This window comes from Oreochromis niloticus, linkage group LG14, assembly GCF_001858045.2.
Source record: "Oreochromis niloticus isolate F11D_XX linkage group LG14, O_niloticus_UMD_NMBU, whole genome shotgun sequence".
Lineage (NCBI taxonomy): Eukaryota > Metazoa > Chordata > Actinopteri > Cichliformes > Cichlidae > Oreochromis > Oreochromis niloticus.
This window is the reverse complement of record NC_031979.2, coordinates 36,287,132-36,304,402: the sequence shown is the minus strand read 5'-3', so window position 1 is coordinate 36,304,402 and position 17,271 is coordinate 36,287,132. Positions and strand designations below refer to the sequence as shown.

At 40.3% G+C, this 17,271-nt stretch overlaps 1 protein-coding gene across 5 annotated transcripts in view; it reads left to right on the top strand.

The window, feature by feature from the left end:
* The window catches only part of slc8a2b (solute carrier family 8 member 2b), a 199,481-nt gene that overhangs the window by 32,972 nt on the left and 149,238 nt on the right, over nucleotides 1-17,271 (top strand). For 2 of the 5 annotated variants that reach the window (XM_025898255.1, XM_019345288.2), the window contains exon 3: nucleotides 2,340-2,379. The exons of the other annotated variants lie outside the window; for them this stretch is intronic. The gene's annotated coding sequence lies outside the window, so the exon portion shown is untranslated. The remainder of the gene's footprint in view (nucleotides 1-2,339; nucleotides 2,380-17,271) is intronic. 5 annotated transcript variants of the gene reach the window in all.

Here is a 17,271-nt window from a genome sequence, read left to right as displayed (position 1 = left end):
GTTCTTTAAAGTTGCAAGCCAACAGATTTCAGTTTTAACTGATCTGAATTGATACAATAAATATTCAGCATGATGTTACAAAAAAGCTCTTCTATCATTTGAAAGGTATTTGTCTTGTTGATATAATCAGTTATAATTAAGTGATGTCTCTTTTGACCTTGGAGGGTTTAAAGCTGCATTCACTTATTTTGGGACAGAGCTGAAGCTCCAGATTCATCAGAAGTAAGTGAAAGCAGCACACACAAACTTGCACACAGATTTTGCAGACACTTTGCCAAAAATCGAGCTGGGATTTGATATAACTGTAAGCTTTAACCCTAGACCACTATCGCTATAAATAGTAACACAATCACTAATGCCGGGTGATTTTTACCCGATATAACCAATAAAAAGTAATCAAATATATCAAAATATGACAACACATGGCAAATTAGAGTGGTCTTCTTTTACTTTCAACTGTGCCATGTCTAACAAAATGAACAAAAAACCTCCTAAAACAAAATAATGACTCTGGAAAGCTGGTCTTTGGTCCACCCATTCCTGGGACATTTGAGACTTCCCTGGTGAAGGCACAGGCTCCTCGACACGCAAACAGCTGCAGGAGAGAGAAATCATGTAAATGTTTTTGCTCGGGTGTAAATCACCCAGCGATAGTGTTCTAGGGTTAAAAGAAAAGGACAAAAAGTCAGTTTAATAAAGTGGCATGCAGAGAGTGAAGGAGTAAAATGACTCCTTGTCCTTTTGTTTCAGAGATTTCAGTTCTTCTAAATCCCAGCTGTGCCTTCTGCAAAAACTGTAAGTGTATGAAGTGAGATTTGTGTGCTCGTTGTACAAAGAATATCAAGTGAAGCAAAAGTTAGGAAAAGTGAGAGAAGAACTTTTACAAGATGTGGATGAGGTGAGATGAAATGTGATGGAGGAACTCGCCAGAGTGCTTCAGCTCCTCTCACCGCAGTTTCAGCTTTACCTCTGTGATTGACAGCCGGGGGAGCAGGGACTGAAGCAGAGCTCATTGAAGCCGTTATTTTTAACTTTATTTACTTTTTTTATTCACCCAGGAAGCAGGATGGTGGGCACAATGCTCTATTCTTTTTTTAGTACTGTCAGTCTGAATTCTCAGTTGGAAGCTGTCCTGTAGAACTGCACGATTTGAGCTACTCGGTTAAGAAAAATCCTCGAGTGAGAACTATTTAATATTTTAAACCTTCCTAATATCATTACTTTTTCTTTTATCTGTTTAAATTAATAATTGATTTTCTTTCCTGCAGTAGTTTTTCTTTAAGTACAAGCTCCACATGTTGGGTTTGGTAGATGTTATACGCCAGATGCCCTTCCTGAAGGCAAGTACCTACATATTTAGTCACACAGTGCCACAGTGGGTCTAGTTGCCAGTTAAAACCTTTGGTTGCAGAATTTAATGAAACTGTTGTGAATTTTCAGCACATCATCCAGCGTGGTTAGGACCAGCCTGCTCGTAGTTGTTTCTTGCTGTTTTCTCAAAGCTCACAAACACACTTTAGTGCCACTTCTATTCCAGGTTATGGCAACAGTGAGATAAATAGATGCTGGTCTAGGAGCTCCTGGTATCCCACTGAAACACACTCATTTTTCAACATGTGCAAAGCCGTAAGACCTAAGGGTTCAACTGTTGATGTGACCTGCATTTAACTGAATTTTGCTTATTATTTTTCGACATTCTATTAAATCCTCACGTTGATGTCATAGAGGATTATGGGCTGTCTCAGTCGAGACACACGGCCTACAAATGTACTAGAAAATGGCTTTGCAAAAGCAAATTTCTGATTTTCTTATTAACTAATTAGAAATGAATCATAATTAATAGCACCTGCAGTACACATCATGACCAACATGAGAGCAGGGAGCTGATGTATCAGGACTATCCGTGAAATAGTGGAGACTGGATAACACACTTCTTTAGCATGTTATTAATTACTAGCTGATGACCTCATGTCCTTGGTTTTCCTGGAACCTACGTATGTAACGGTGTCAGTTCTCATGATGAAGACATTTTATAAATATGCCTTTCATAGCTTGATCCACTTACCCCTAACCGGTTGTTACAGATGGCCGCCCTCGCTGAGCCTGGCTCTGCCGGAGGTTTCTTCCTGTTAAAGGGGTGTTTTTCCTTCCCACTGTCACCAAAGCACTTGCTCATGAGGGGAATATGATTGATGGGGTTTTCTCTGTTTTCTTTGTAGTATTATAGGGTCTTTACTATGCAATATAAAGCACCTTGAGGCAGCTGTTGTTTGATTTGGTGCTATATAAATAAAATTGAATTGAATAAAACATCTGTCTCTGTACTTTTCTTTATGCAGGCTGGACTTGTAATCGGGCATTTTCTCAGTGGGCTGATTGGTCAGTATGATTTCCTTTTTCTTTGTTTATATAATCATCCAGACTATGGGCAGACTATGGGCAGGCTTGAAAGGGCACTGTGCACTGGTGCTACAAACACAGACAGCAGCCCATTCACTAATTTTTGTTAGTGACACTGGATTGTTCAATCACATTTCTTAACGCAACCAGCCCCTCCCCTACCTTTCCTGTGCACTCGTGCAACTTACTTTGAGAAATTGGGGGGAAAAAAGAAAAAAACCCTCAAATTTAACTGGACCATCTGTGGAGTTTTGACCGATCAGGGTCGACTCTCAGACTCAAAAATGCCAGATTTTTAATTTTTAAATTTAGTTTGATTTATTCTTTTTGTCCCAGTCCAGATCTGTCTCAGGGTCTGACACCAGAGTACATCCACTGGGTATCTCTGAGATGCTTGTTCCATCTAATAGAACAGCAGGATTTGAAGACCTGGGATGAGAATGTGTTTTTAGGAAAAACCCCAAGAAACAGAAAAAATAAACCAAAATTCTTCACGATGTTAACAAGAATTTCCACATCACTGTCATGCATCCACATTGCTCTGGTATCATCCGTCTGTCAGGCTCATGTTCAGTTAGATCTGCAGTGAAACCTGTTGACAGACCTGTGCTGCCTTGTGATTTTAATGACGTGATTCAAGCCTCTTCGGGGTAGTGACTTATAACAACTAAAATATGATTAAAATAATGCCAACCCTTCCTCTGAAATAGCTCTGGCATTTAAAGCAGTGACAGTTTGTAAATTAGGTCAAACGTGATGAAACAGCATCACACGTGCAGTGAATGCCGAGGCTTGTGTTTTTACATAAGACAGGAATTCATATCAGGACGGCACAAATTTTTCTCCTTAATTAACTTCTTTTCAGATTAACTGTGTTTCTGTGACACACAGACAATGTTCTCATTAATATGCTCAATAACTACTGCAGTGGGCCAACAGTGAAACCCACTTCTCTTTGGGAGTAGCTCTAGTAATGGAGCTACCCTTTATTTAAACAAAGGGATTAAAGGGTTTTAAGGGTGCAGGCACCGGAAGGCTGAAGCAGAAGCTGAGATGTAAAGGAGAACAAGTAAACTACCTGATCAGCATTTGACTGACTGTGTCATGGTGCCGTGTACCTGAGATGACCATACAGAGGATGTCTCTCACTCTCAGATACTGAGCATTCAGAGCATCCTCAAGTCTCCAGTCTCAGCTTTTGTCTGAGCAAATTCTGAGAAATGTGGTCAAGTGTGTAATACATTTTGTCATAAACAAAAAAAATTGTAATGAAAAAAAGTAAGGGGCATTTTATCCAGGAACTTGAAATTGTTTGAAATCTGTAAAACCCATATTCAAAGCCTGTCTGCTCACCCTGCCGATGTCGTTTCTGCTTCTGTGCTCATCAGGGTCCCTCTTAACTCGAAACTGCCAGACCGTGCAGGTTTCTACTGAGACATCCATAATTTATAACGGGAGGGTTCAAACAAGCGTGTGTGTGCGTGTGAGCAAAGCTTTGTTTTTATATGTGGCACTAGAATGCTTCTGATTTGCATGACCTCAGCGATTCTGCATACGTGAGTTTGTTGCACAATCTCTGGCTAAAGACTAAATCAGAGGTATAAAGCACTATACCTCTGAAAGCATATATTTTTATTTTACAGTAAATGTTTCTTATGTTTGGAAAAAAAATAATGTTAGTTATCTTATGGTAGCAAATCATCACAAAGTCTATCTACATGTATAAACCAAAACTGCAACCTTATTTTGGTGGGAGTATTGTCTCCCAGGGGAAAGTGACCCATTTAAAGCTATGAGCAGGAAAACTGGGAATGCTCTCCTCCAGTTACTTCACACAGGACTGGGACTCAGGTCTGTGTGGTCCTGTTTTGGAGCCAAACCTTGGACAGAGGATTGATCCATAAAATGAAAAACGACATGGGCCCACCCTGCCGTCCACCCACCACCTGTCAGAGAGGCCCATCGGCACGATGTGGATCACAGGTGAAGACCTTACAGTAGCTGTCCAATCAGCGGCTGCCAAAACTGGCTTTATAGTGAAGTGTTGAGTGAGCTTGTGAGTGCAGTACTTCGGGTGCTTGTTTAAAATTGACAAGCAGAGTTGTGCAGAATCTGAAGTGATACAGACTTTGTACCAGTCTATTTTAGTGATGAGAGTGCTGAGCCTGTTGGAAAATATGGATTTGGATTTCTACCTTCACCTTTGGCCACAAACTAGTGTGATAACAGATATGAGCGGCAGGATGAGTTTCCTCTAAAGGGCGTTTGGGCTCAGCCTTAGAGGGTGAATCGCTCAGTCATTCGGGAGAAGCAGAGCTGCTGCTACCCTGCAGTGACGTGAGTCCGTCTGGGCATCTTTCTGCAGTGCCTCCAGCTTTCCTCCCGGGTGAGATGTTTCAGGCATGTCTAATCAGGAGGAGACGGCAGAGCAAACCCAGGACACTGGAGAGATTATGGCTTTCAGTAACTCTTCCCCAAGGAAGAGTTGAATATCCGTGGCTGGGGAGAGAGAGCTCTGGGCATTTCTGCGTAGACTGCTGCTGAATATTTTTCTTTTGTGACAAATAAAAAAGGAAGAAAATCGAAGCAAAGTGTTGGTTTATTCAATGCCATATTGATGTGCAGTCACTCTAGTTTTTTTTTAATCTGTTTCAAAGAAAAATGTGCGTCATTTTGGTAATGACCTTGTTGTATTTAGCAATTACATTTCACTCAGCCACCTCATCAGTGGCCTTGAAGGAGCACCGCTTGTTCAATTCAGACACCCAAAGTCCTTGTTGGCATTGTGCTAAAGGAGTTTTCTAAGCAGGAGATCAAAAGAGACTCTCCTCATCTCCTTTGCAGTGTTACTGGCTGTTCTGTCACTTGTTCCTAGCAGCACTTTAAAGCTTTTCTGCATTTACTTGCAATCCTGAAGTTTTGGTCTAAAAGCCAAGAAAGAGACGCCTCGTATAGCCAAGAGCTTATTGATGTTAAATCCGTTGGTGTTAATCCCGTCATTAGCCTGATTTACTAATGGTTCATCACTTGTTCCGTCTTTCTTAGAATGGAGGAAACCTCTGGCTCGTGTTATAGCGTCTCATTAAATTAATAACGGCTGTTTGTGTCTGTGTGAGTTAGATTCTCCCAGTGAGACTGTGCTTAGCTTGAGCGAATCATTGTGCTGTTCTAAAGGGTCTCATTGGTCAGTGCAATCTGGTCTGTGTGTGCGTGCGCGCGCGCACATGTGTGTGTGTGTGTGTGTGTGTGTGTGTGTGTGTGTGTGTGTATGTGTGATTTTTGCCTATTACACTGCAAAAACTCAAAATCTTACCAAGAGTATTTGTCTCATTTCTAGTCAAAATTATCTCATCACACTTACACTAAAATAAGACAGAATCAGCTAAAGGGCAACATTTCAGTAAGCTAAAGGAACTTGTTTCAAGACAGTAAATCTTAAAACTAGACAATTTTCACTTGTTCCATTGGCAGATTTTTTTACTTAATACAAGATATTTTAGCTTGAAATAAGTGAAAAAAATCTGCCAATGGAACAAGTGAAAATACAGCCCATACAGGTGTGATATTTAAAGGCTTAGTTTTTATAGATGTGATGAGATTTCGAGTTGAATTAATATTTAAATAAAGCTTTTTACATTTTAAAGTGCTTGAGTAGACCACACGCAGTGATTAAAACAGACTCAGTAATGATTTTGTAGTTGCTGTAATTTGGTCGGCAGAGACGTTTAAACGTCTTTGCTGTCCTTTACAAACAACAGATTAAGTTGAATATTTGTGCTGTTTATGTATTTATTTCACAGCAGTAACGGAGTTTTTCAAATGTTTGATAAAACCATTTGTAGCCTGTAGCTGCTCTGGACTGATTGCTGAAACGGTTAATTCTCCCTCTGATTGAACATGTTCTTAATGAAATTCAAAGACCATCACAAACCTTTTCTTTATTGACTTGTCTGTCTACTTACCATCGGGGTCTTCCAATCCAGGTTAACTGATTCTTCCCAACCTAGCTGTCACTCTGTCTTCATCCATTCGTCACTTACTTGCCGGGTCTTATTCAGCTCTAAGTGCAGATTTGGATCATGTTCTCGGGGCTCGGCTAAAAAGAAACTGTACTGTCAACTATATTTACTCTGCATCAGAGCCAGCAGGCTGCTGTGGAGCACGAGGAGGATTCATGGCTTAATTTTGCTGTCTCTGAGATATGGGAGGTTTATTTAGTGAAGGGGAATACAATGAAAATGAGGTCATTAAAACTTAAGGATTTAACTGCATCTGTCAAAAGGAGGAGAGGCACAGAGATGGTAGGTTATTTCAGAACCAGAGGTGTGGTGTTGTGAGATAACACTACCTGCTGAATCAGACCCGTATGGTCTGATGGTTACAGATTCTTTTTCTTCTTCTTCTTTGCTTATTCTGCAGTGACCGTCCATCCACACGTCCATCGCTTCATTCACTCTGCGGTAAAAGCCTATCTGGTCATTTTATCACCCCATTTATTCTGATTCTCTACTCACTGACTGCAGCCAAGTTGGTTGGCTTGCACAACTGTGCTTTATCAGCAGCAGACCATCTGTAACACCTTCGCTGTGGAGAAAAAATTCTGCATATTTTCTCTAAAACAGATACGAGTGATGTCATTTCGAGTCTGATTACAGCTTTTTTAAATTTCAGTCCAGCTTTGAAAAGTAAATAATTTCATTAGTCAGACACATCGTCTTCAGCTCGAGGATGCTCTCGAAAATCAAGTCTTGTTCTCACCTGCGTAGCAGAGAGTATTGAAGTGCTTTATGCAGCGCCGGTAATTCTTCTGTGCCTCAAATGTCATGTTTGTTTCTGCTAATCTGGCAGCTGCAGTCGCCTTTGTGATTACGGGCTCGTCAACTGTGGAACATGCTTTATTTTTTATCACCCCACTGTTAAACTTTTGTATTATTACCTGCCAAATATAGCATTTATGCTAAACCCTGTGCTCTTTTAATTGCTTCTCACCATAAAGGATTTTGTAATGTTTAATTATGTGAAATTCACCAACACCTGAAAAGTCATTGCAGTGCATCACATTTTTCTGTTTTATATTTAGATGATGCAGAATGAGTTCATTGTATCCATTCAAAACAAATGAGAGGAGGAGAAAGCTGTTGCCTCATCTAAGTAAAAAAAAAAAAAAGCCAAAATTAAGTGTGAGGAGCTCTGAAATATTTATAATTAGTTCCTACGTAGCGTGGGTGTCGGTGTTCAGGTACATGTGCATATATGTGACTGCAAGCATGGGTGTGTTGTGATATCGATCTCATGCTGCGAGAGCCTGCAGGTGTTGCTGGGAGTGTCTCATTAGCTGCTGAGAGACTGTTGTGAAAGACCGGGACAAGCAGCTGGCTGCTTGTTAGAGAACAACAGGAACACAGACAGACATTTTCCCATTATTTCATATGACATTTAGATGACTTGAATGCCATTTCTAAAGACACAGCCACATCGTCACCATTAACCATAGCCTAACCTTAAACATTTAAAGATTTTCTTTAAAGAAGATGCTGGCTAAACAGTTTTGTGGTCCGCCAATACAATTATTACAACCCATGAATAGCACAGAGAAATAAACATGGAAAACATCAGCAACAAAGACGTTCACTGGACTTTAGGTACACACACACACACACACACACACACACACACACACACACACACACACACACAGAGCACTAGATAATCTGAGTCCGAATAATTAGCATGGATCACTTATTAAGCTTTTAAATTCACTCTTTAATCCTGCTGCCTGATGGCAAAGACAGTGGCTGACATCCCTGTGTGTGTGTGTGTGTGTGTGTGTGTGTGTGTGTGTGTGTGTGTAATTGGGAAATTGAATTCGACTCATACATCAAAGCGGCGACCATCTGTCTGGCAGGGACTGTTTGTTTTTGAATGGAGTTTATTAGATTTTTATTGTTTTAATTTGGAAGCTGTTAAAGAGAGGTGGGCTATCTGTTTATTAGTGTTTGTGTCAGTTTTGTGTCAATATTTGTGTAGCTCAATAAAATAAAGCAGTGGGGTTTGTGAAGGATGTAATACATTTTGGAGTTAATTATATTTTCATAGGTTTTACAGAATTTCCTGTTGATAAAACTAATCTCACAGCTGTTTATACACCAAAGTAATGAACTAATATATAAACCATTACTTGACAAAGGTTCTTGTTGACTTTCCATTGTATAAATGTCTTTTTCTTACAGTGGGCCCACAATAAAACAAAAACAGAGCAGGATGCTTCTGTTAATTAATAAGAACAGTTTGTTAATTAGAGGACAGTCTGGACAATCAGAGGTTTTTAGGCCCAAAGAGTCATGCTGACAGATTACTTTACTATTCACCATACAGAAATGCTAATTCACTACATTTCTATCGTGTAGAAAAACAACACTGTTGCAACTGCACTTCTTTTTCTTATATTAAACTTGTGACCAAAAGGGGAGTTTCACTGGTCTGACCCACTTTACATTAAAGTGGGCTCAACATGTCAATGATGTAAAATGTGTTTGACATCACTGGATGAGAGGAATCAGCGACCATTCTCGACTTCTATGCAACCAAACTTCTTTTTGCAGCCAGACGAGTTAGTAGTTAGCCCCTGCTGGCCTATACGAAGAATGCAGGTTTCAGGCACTCCCAGATATTTTACTTTTTTAAATGCCTCATTTTCAGGTCCACATTATCTGAATGTTGCTTTCTGTATACTCGTTTCTCAAAGATGGAGCACAGTGTTAGTCACATTCAGTCACCATCCCAGCAGAGCAGCTGATCTTGATGCCAACTCACATCAGCCGATCCCTCAAAGCACAGACATCCTTTTATGGCCAGTCTAATGTATGGCATGCTTTTAAAGCCGCCTACAGTTGCACATCTGCACGCCGCTTTACAAACCACCTCCACCTCACACCGTCCTTTTCATGCAGTGTCTGTCTGTTCTGTGCTGCTCTCCATCCTGCCAAATATAAGTTGCTGCAGATGATTATTGCACAGCTCTTTTCACCACGGTGTTCCTGAATGACTAACAGTAGAGGTACAGCAGTCTCCTGTCAATGAGACGCTGTCAAAAAATTAATTTGCAAATGTTAAAGTCAAATGTGGCTGGGGGCCAGTCATCTTCACCACCCACATCAAAGTAATAAATGCAGTTGTATGTGCAGAGTACTCATGACTCTGCTCCTCATCAGCTCCTCACAGTATTAAATTAAGCTCTGTTCCAGTTTTCAATTTTGTTCAATTTTTGTTGTGTGAAACATTTGTTCATTTTGTAAATATTCAGACTGAAACCGGTTCAGCACGAAACTGGAACACAGAGTTACTGTGAATGTCCTCACAACGCTTGGATCAAAAAGTGCCAGGCGGAGCTTCTTCACTGTCCACAGCCTCTGTATGAACTCCACACGTCCTTCCAGGCGGCTCTCGTTCTGCACCGTCTCTGCCTGTGCTCGCTGCAGGAGGCAGTAAGGAAACACTTTTTCTTTTTTTAAGTTTGCAGAGACACTTTTCAAAGAAGCTCTTCTCAGGGTTGTTACTGAGTCACTGCTCTCTGGTCTTTGATGAAGTCCGGTGTGGGCTGCAGTGCCCTAATTATGTTTCAATCACAGGTTTAAGAGCCTTGGTAACACACTTTTCAAATACATATGATTTTTTTTTTTAAAAGGTTTCCTGCAGGAAAGCATGAGAGCATTTTAAAGTGGAGGCTGCTCTCCTTTCTGAATGCTGTTTGTTTTTAGTATCTCGGCACACAGCAGCATCTCTTTTATCTATTCAAGCTCTTCTGAAGAGCTCGGAGAATTGCCACCCATGCATGTTTTTAAATGAAATACCACCAACTGGGTAGACTTGAACCTCTTTCTGTACCAACGTAACACGCATGCTTATCAGAATCAGTGCAATCAGCTCAGCTGTGCCGTAAACAGTCAACATGTTTTTCTTTTACTGCTCTGCTGTAGAGGATCTTTCACTCTTTCAAAAACGTGTTTGGACTGCATCTGGATAATATCGCAAGATCACCATGCTGTGTGTGCTGGCTCGGGCTGTGCAACACTGGAGACACGAGTTGCGTCATGCAACATCCTTGCCGGTGTTGTTGCTGAGACGACACTGAGAAGTGTCTCACTAATTCAGGCTGAGGACTGCACTGAGACACTGAGAGAACTCTGCATATTAATAGCAGAGACAAAAAACAGATGCAGTCTCTGTTGTTCACTGCTACAACACAGCCTGCTGATGCTTTGTCTCCCTTCATTGGCACCACATTAGGGAGCATGAATCAGCTGATATGAATCACTCAGCTCTAATCAGGCCAGTCAGAAGTGTGACAGTTAACCCCAGCTGAGTCAGCATAGCCTGAGGTAAAAGGATGGACGTTTGATTTCCAACTGATTTATTTGTGGCAGTGATTCACAGAACCCCGTGAGTGCTCACTCTGCTGGTCTTATGAGCAGTCCTGACAAGCAACAAAATCTTCAAACTGCTGATTAACATTTAAAATGACCTCAGAAGACATTTATCTTCTGTCTTTCTTAAGTTTAAAGTTGCATGCGGGGCTGCAACTGGTAATCAAATCAAAAACTGAGGTAGTTTTTGATTTGATTACCAGTTGGAGGAAACTAGAGCTGACTCTAAGGACCATTACACAGTGAATGCCCTGCGAGAAATCAACCAGAAATTCTGAATTTTTTGTAAAAACAACACCCCCAAAACTTGACATAAAGCCATGATGAGCTGGTCCCAGTGTGTCTAAACATGGAAAGGAAGAAACAGATTCTGGGTTCATCCGGTTCTCAAGGGAAGGCGGCAGCAGGGAAAATTTCATGGTTTGATCCTAGAGCTGAAGTTGTATCACAAACACTTTCGTACATATTTCTGGATGTCAGTGTGGCAGCTCTCACTGGGACTCATCTGAGGAGGCAGAAAATTCATTTCAGAGAGCCGATGGTCACAGAGCAGTGCAGCTGTGTACCTGAGGTAAAATAATATTATTTGACTGTTTCCTTTTAATTGTATATTCAGTACCAGTGCGCATTTTGAGCTTCGAATGCACTTGTTGCCAAATGCAGTGGTCTGATTGGTCAGATCTGTTTAGTCATCTGAAAAATCGACGTTGGTTTGAAAAAAAAATGCTGACTGCCACACCGAGAACAGATGAGTCCAAAAAATATTTTTAATGCATGAAATAATTACACAATTTTTATGTGTCTGGTGTATAAAGGCCTTGATGCTTGTGTAAGTTTGTACTGCATTTCTAACTTTGTATGGTGAGGCAGCTCTACAAACGGTTGCAGACCTAGGTCACTCTACTGTGGAGTTCACTGAAACCTAATATTGTCATCTTTCAGTGCAGCTCCATATTAGTAACAAACTAGCAACAACTTAGCAGCTTTGCAACAATGTTGCCAGATTGTTGTGTCAGTATTTCGGCTCTCTGACATGGCAACATTGTTCAAGCCAACTGAGTGAGTCTCCCATGAACAGCTATCAGCAGTGCTTTGCCTTTAGTCCTGTGGCTTAATGCTTTGGCTTCACGTGCACAGAAGGTTTCTAATATTTAAATGCTCTGAAGTTGGATAAAATCAGTAAAACAATATCAGTTTGCTATTTCTGTCCTGCTAGTGGGACATTGAACAGCTCGCCCACATACTAATAAAAATGGTCTTTAGGCAAAAATGTCAACCTTCTGTGGATGCAGCTGGTGACCAAATTTCATTGTAATGACTGAGGCACCATCTGGGATCGCTGCAGTCAGGTGACTGAGCCAGGCTGTTGCTATTTGTACCCTCGTAGACATAGACAAAGGTGTTTGCACCTTTTTTGTTTTTAAAAGTTAGTTATTACACTTTTAAAATCTATATAAAATATTAAACATCTGCTCTCATTGTACTCATATTAAAATCCACATTAGCATATCTGTTCATAATGACTTGCAACAACCTCATATGTTCAGTGCTGCTCCTGCACCTGAGCAGATGCAGGCTTTCATGCATGCACGCATTTCCATTTTCCATTCCCATTATTAGCTTTATTTTTTTCTCCTTCCTCATTTTCATTCTCCTGAGAGCTGTTGTAGCACTATAGCTTCTTCTACAATAACATGTTTTAGCTCAGGGGCACTCCAGCAGTGTTCATGATTACGCTACTGCGACTGAAGCATGACATTGAATGCAAGAATGATAACCACCTATTGCAGCTACTGTTGCATAAACAGCGGCGGCAGAGACGCATCCACGTGAGCAGCCCAGGTCCAGTGTGACCACCATACAACCTAAAAACCTCTAGTGCATGCACGTACACAAAGGAAATCACAAACAAGGAGAAAAGGAGAGTAAATAGATGTATTATTCATACAGCAATTACTTTATCTTCAAAATAATGCAGAGTAATTTAGTAACCAGTGAGAAATGAAAATAATAAACAGGGATGCCTCCAGCTCTGAGGAGGGAGAAGAATGTTTTGTTCCTATTGGTTGTTATATTTTACTGTTGTTTCTTCATTAAACATACTAAAAAATTTAAATTCAGCCGCTCCACTAATTATATACAGAAGCATCTCGCATTATAATAAAGGCTTTGAGGCAAAAATGCTGATTAAATGAGGGAAGTTTGAATTCATGAAAAATCAGCTGAGGAAGGACTTTTCGTGTGTGTGTGTGTGTGTGTGTGTGTGTGTGTGTGTGTGTGTGTTCTTTCTGCCAGAGTTGTGTGGGTGTGTTTTTCTGTCTGGATGTGTGTGTGTGGTGACCCGTAAGTGTGAGGGTGAGCGGTGCATGGAGCTACAACATCCTGATGAACACAGCACCAGCTGAGAGACCACCTGGATTATACAAACCTACCTGACCACACACACACACACACACACACACACACACACACACACACACACACACAGACCATGAGAGTGTTTCTTTCAGGTGAATGTAGGAAGTAAGGAAGGATTAAAGGGCTGCTCCTGGACAGGTTGTGAAAGGTGTTGGTTTGAGAGGAAAAAGAGGAAAAGAAGAAGACTTTCTGAATTTGTGCTCACATTCAGCTCTAATGTTCCAAAAATGATTTCTTGTATCATTCAAAACGTTCAGTTTTATTTTTCATTGTAGTTTTAAAGCATTTTTCATTACCTGTTATTAGAAGTTCTGGTAATATGAATTGTAGCTAACAACAAAAGCGCTGATGGTCTAAGATGACTGAGAGGCTGTTTTAGGGGGGGCGGGGCAGGGTTGGTTGGTAGAAATGAGCCAATTGACACAGCTTCTCAACGTGACTTTTGGAAAGTGATGGCAGCATTTTTCACTAATTAAAAAAATAAATTAATGAGAACTTAAACTTCCACATTAGTATTAGGGTTTCCAAACTACATGAGAACAGAAGCCTACATGAGTAGAACGAGTCAGTGGTGTTTATTTTTATTTTATTATTCATGGGTCTGTGGATGTTGCAGACTGCGTGGTGTTAAAGCTGAACTGAAAGCAAGCCATTTATTGATTCATGGCGAATGATCCAAAAAAGACAAAACATAAGGTTCAAAAAGGGAAACTAAACTCTATAAACTACTGAAAACTAAAACTTGGAACCACAGAGACTAAAAACAACAACAACAAAAAAAACCTACATATATACTGTACATCCCTGTACATGGCTATATGTATGCATAAATATACCCATTTACAAATAGCTGAAAACGATCCATATACCCTGTACACACCGCAGCACAGTCATAGTTATTTGCGCACAATTTGATACTTTGTGTTTTAATCTCTTATCACCAAACATAGTAAGAGAACAGCTTTAATGACTAGTAAACAGAAATCCACTTTACCTTAAATCTTAAACAGTGCTACTTTCTTACAGTACTGTTCTCTTACAGTACTCTTCCTTTTACCTAATTTATATAAAGCTTTAAAGACTCAGATTGGTTGTGAGGAGATCCGGGTAGCCTGGTGGTTTTGTATTTGATGATTCAGTTTATTTGCAGTTGTTTGTTTATTTGTTTGTTTTTACTTTACTGATTTATTTTCATTTTTAGATGTAGTTAATTGTTAATTGTCAGTGGCTAATTTTCTTTGGGAAATTGTATCCTTGTTTGCAGAATAGGAAATGACATGCATGGTGCTGGAGCACGAGCAGACAGCACATCTGTACTGCATTTAAAAAAAGATGAACTTTGCTGCTGTTAACATTAGTTTGATAAGATATTTCGGCTCGTCCTCTTCCTCTAATATTACATGCCATTTCCCTAGAGCACCTTTTTTTTTTTTTTTTTTTTTTTGCCTGTGCTTGGAAAATGCATTGCACTTGTTCTTCTGTTTTACCAGTCCTCATCAGAGTGTCTCGCACAGGCCTTTAAAATCATTTATCCTGATATGTCTACCTGTTGGCTTTTCTTTGACACGTGCATATAGCTGTTCTTGCATTATTATTTTGGCATGCATCATGATGGTTGACAGCTCATACTCCCCCCCTTTCTCTGCTTGAGTCTTGAACCTTTTGATCTCTTGCCTACCATCTGTTAAAGCATGAAGGCCAAAATAATGCATTCATTTAAAAAAAAGAAAAGGCTGCTGCCATTGGTCAGTGGAGGTGGTCAGAGCTGAGGGGATGTAACAACAGGTCCATCAATTCTCTTATTATTGGTGGTTTTCCTGCAATTTCCAGCCTCTACTGGGTAAGCAGTAATAGCCAAATTAAATAGGTAATTCCATTGTTTTGCTTCCCTGCTTTACAATAACAATAAAGCAAACCAATCAATCAATCAAGCCTGGAAGGGCCAAGAGATGACTCAGCATTGTCGTTCTCCAATTCAAAATGAGAACACCTATCATTGTCATAAATGGCTGCTTTGCCTTGGCTAGTGATTGCAGATATGAAACTGAATTTGTGGGCTCCACTTGAGGCAGATTATCTGAGCTCTTTTTTTCCCATCTTTTCCCAACATGCTGCAACAATCAATTTCAACCAAAATCAATTCCTTCACTCTGGAGCTACCTCCATCTTGCCTGCAGTGTGGTGCAGCTTTCCATGACAATCACATGAGGGCAATAAAAGAGAACACGCTGAAAAACCACACCAGAGGTACCCAGAGTATTTTTTCAGGCACTGCTTCGCGCTTTATAACCTTCACCTTAACCTATTACCTCACAGTCAGACTCTGCTGTGTGTGTGTGTGTGTGTGTGTGTGTGTGTGTGTGTGTGTGTGTGTGTGTGTGTGTGTGTGAGCACTTGTTAACAGACAGTATGCCACTCTGAACGGTAATATTACCTTTAAATAAACAAGCTTTTTCTTTGCCCTTTCAATTGAAATTGAATTTAAACATGTGGTGGTTAGAAAGCAGACACATTACATGGTAAATGCTAAGTCACCCATGACTCATTAAATCACATAATGGCACCAGCAGGCACACACACCTTGCTTGGAGCCAGAATATTGTAAAATCAGTGTTAATTCTCAGCCAAAGTCAGTCCATGACCTGCATGTGTCAGCACTCATTGTGGAGACATTCAGTCATTAAACACACATCCTTGCTAACCTTATGAAAACCATATTAAACACATTTTCTTGATTGTGCCATGAGGCAACAACAGCAGAGAAGATAACAATGAACCTTTGTAAGTTTACAGATAAAAGGTTTTTTCAGGTCTTACATGACCAGCATCTCCACTTTGTGTTTGTCGTTTTGGAAACTGTCCTCTACAAACAGGACTTTGTCACATTTGGTTCTCATAGTTACACACCAGATGTCCTTTGGCCAAAACCAGGCATGGCACTATTGATCTCTGAGCAATAATGGACCCTGTGTATCATCCAGGAGGCTGTGGTTTTGTGTTTTTCAAACAGCTTCAATATTTTTCCCTTTTCTTCTATTTTGACTTTCACTTGCTTTAGAATTGAGCACCTGGTTAGGAAAAGATCAGAGTTTATTTGCCCCGTTTTGGATCTCACCCAAGTTCCTAATCAACCCAGTATCACGGCAAAACATGTATTAGACACATCAGTCCACCGTGTCCATCTCACGCTTTGCCTCTGCAAAACATGAAATCGACGCGCAAAAGAACATGTTATGCATGAGACACAACTCATTGTAACTGCAAGAGCAATTAAAAAGTTCAGAGACTCTGTAAAAGTGGCTGATTTTCTCTTGAAGATGATCTTCTCCCAAATCCCATCATCACCACGACAGCTGGCTCCACGGCTACATCCCTGCATTTGGGATGAAGCTCTAAAAGTGGACTGTCAGGTCAGGAGTCTAACTAGGAGCATGCACAGCATTCCTGTAGAGTTTAGACTGGCATTATAGAGTTCCACTGTGATGTGTCTGAGGGAGAAAATTTAGAGAAACCAACTTTAACTTGTGCGAATTTGCCAAAAGAGAAAGTGAGAGAGATTTTCCTTCCAGTGACTTTGTCAAGCCATCCAGTGTGCTTCACACATGAGAAAGTACAAGAGAACAGACATGAATTTCAGCGATACATTCTAAAAATGGTGTTCTGTAAACTGACCAGAGGTGCACGAGAAGATTGTCTTGAGGGGGAGATCTGCTAAAGTTAAACAGTTTTTTAAAAAAAATAATCACATCTCATATGACACTGAAATCATTTTATTCACAAGTCCAAGGGGTGCAGGTAATTGCAGGGCTGATTAATTCAAAGCGGTGGTTCCTTCTAGAAAGTGACAAAAGAATGTCAAGTAAGAAGAACATGGAATCAGGAACAAAGGAAGAAGGAAGAGACAAATGAGAAAATAATGATTTAAGAAGTATCTTATTGTGAAAGCACATCAGTTTCTGCTTGTGCAAGCACATTAGAGTCAAGGTGTTCCTCGGTGAGGTGTTAAATGTACCTAGCTGAGTGGTGAAGT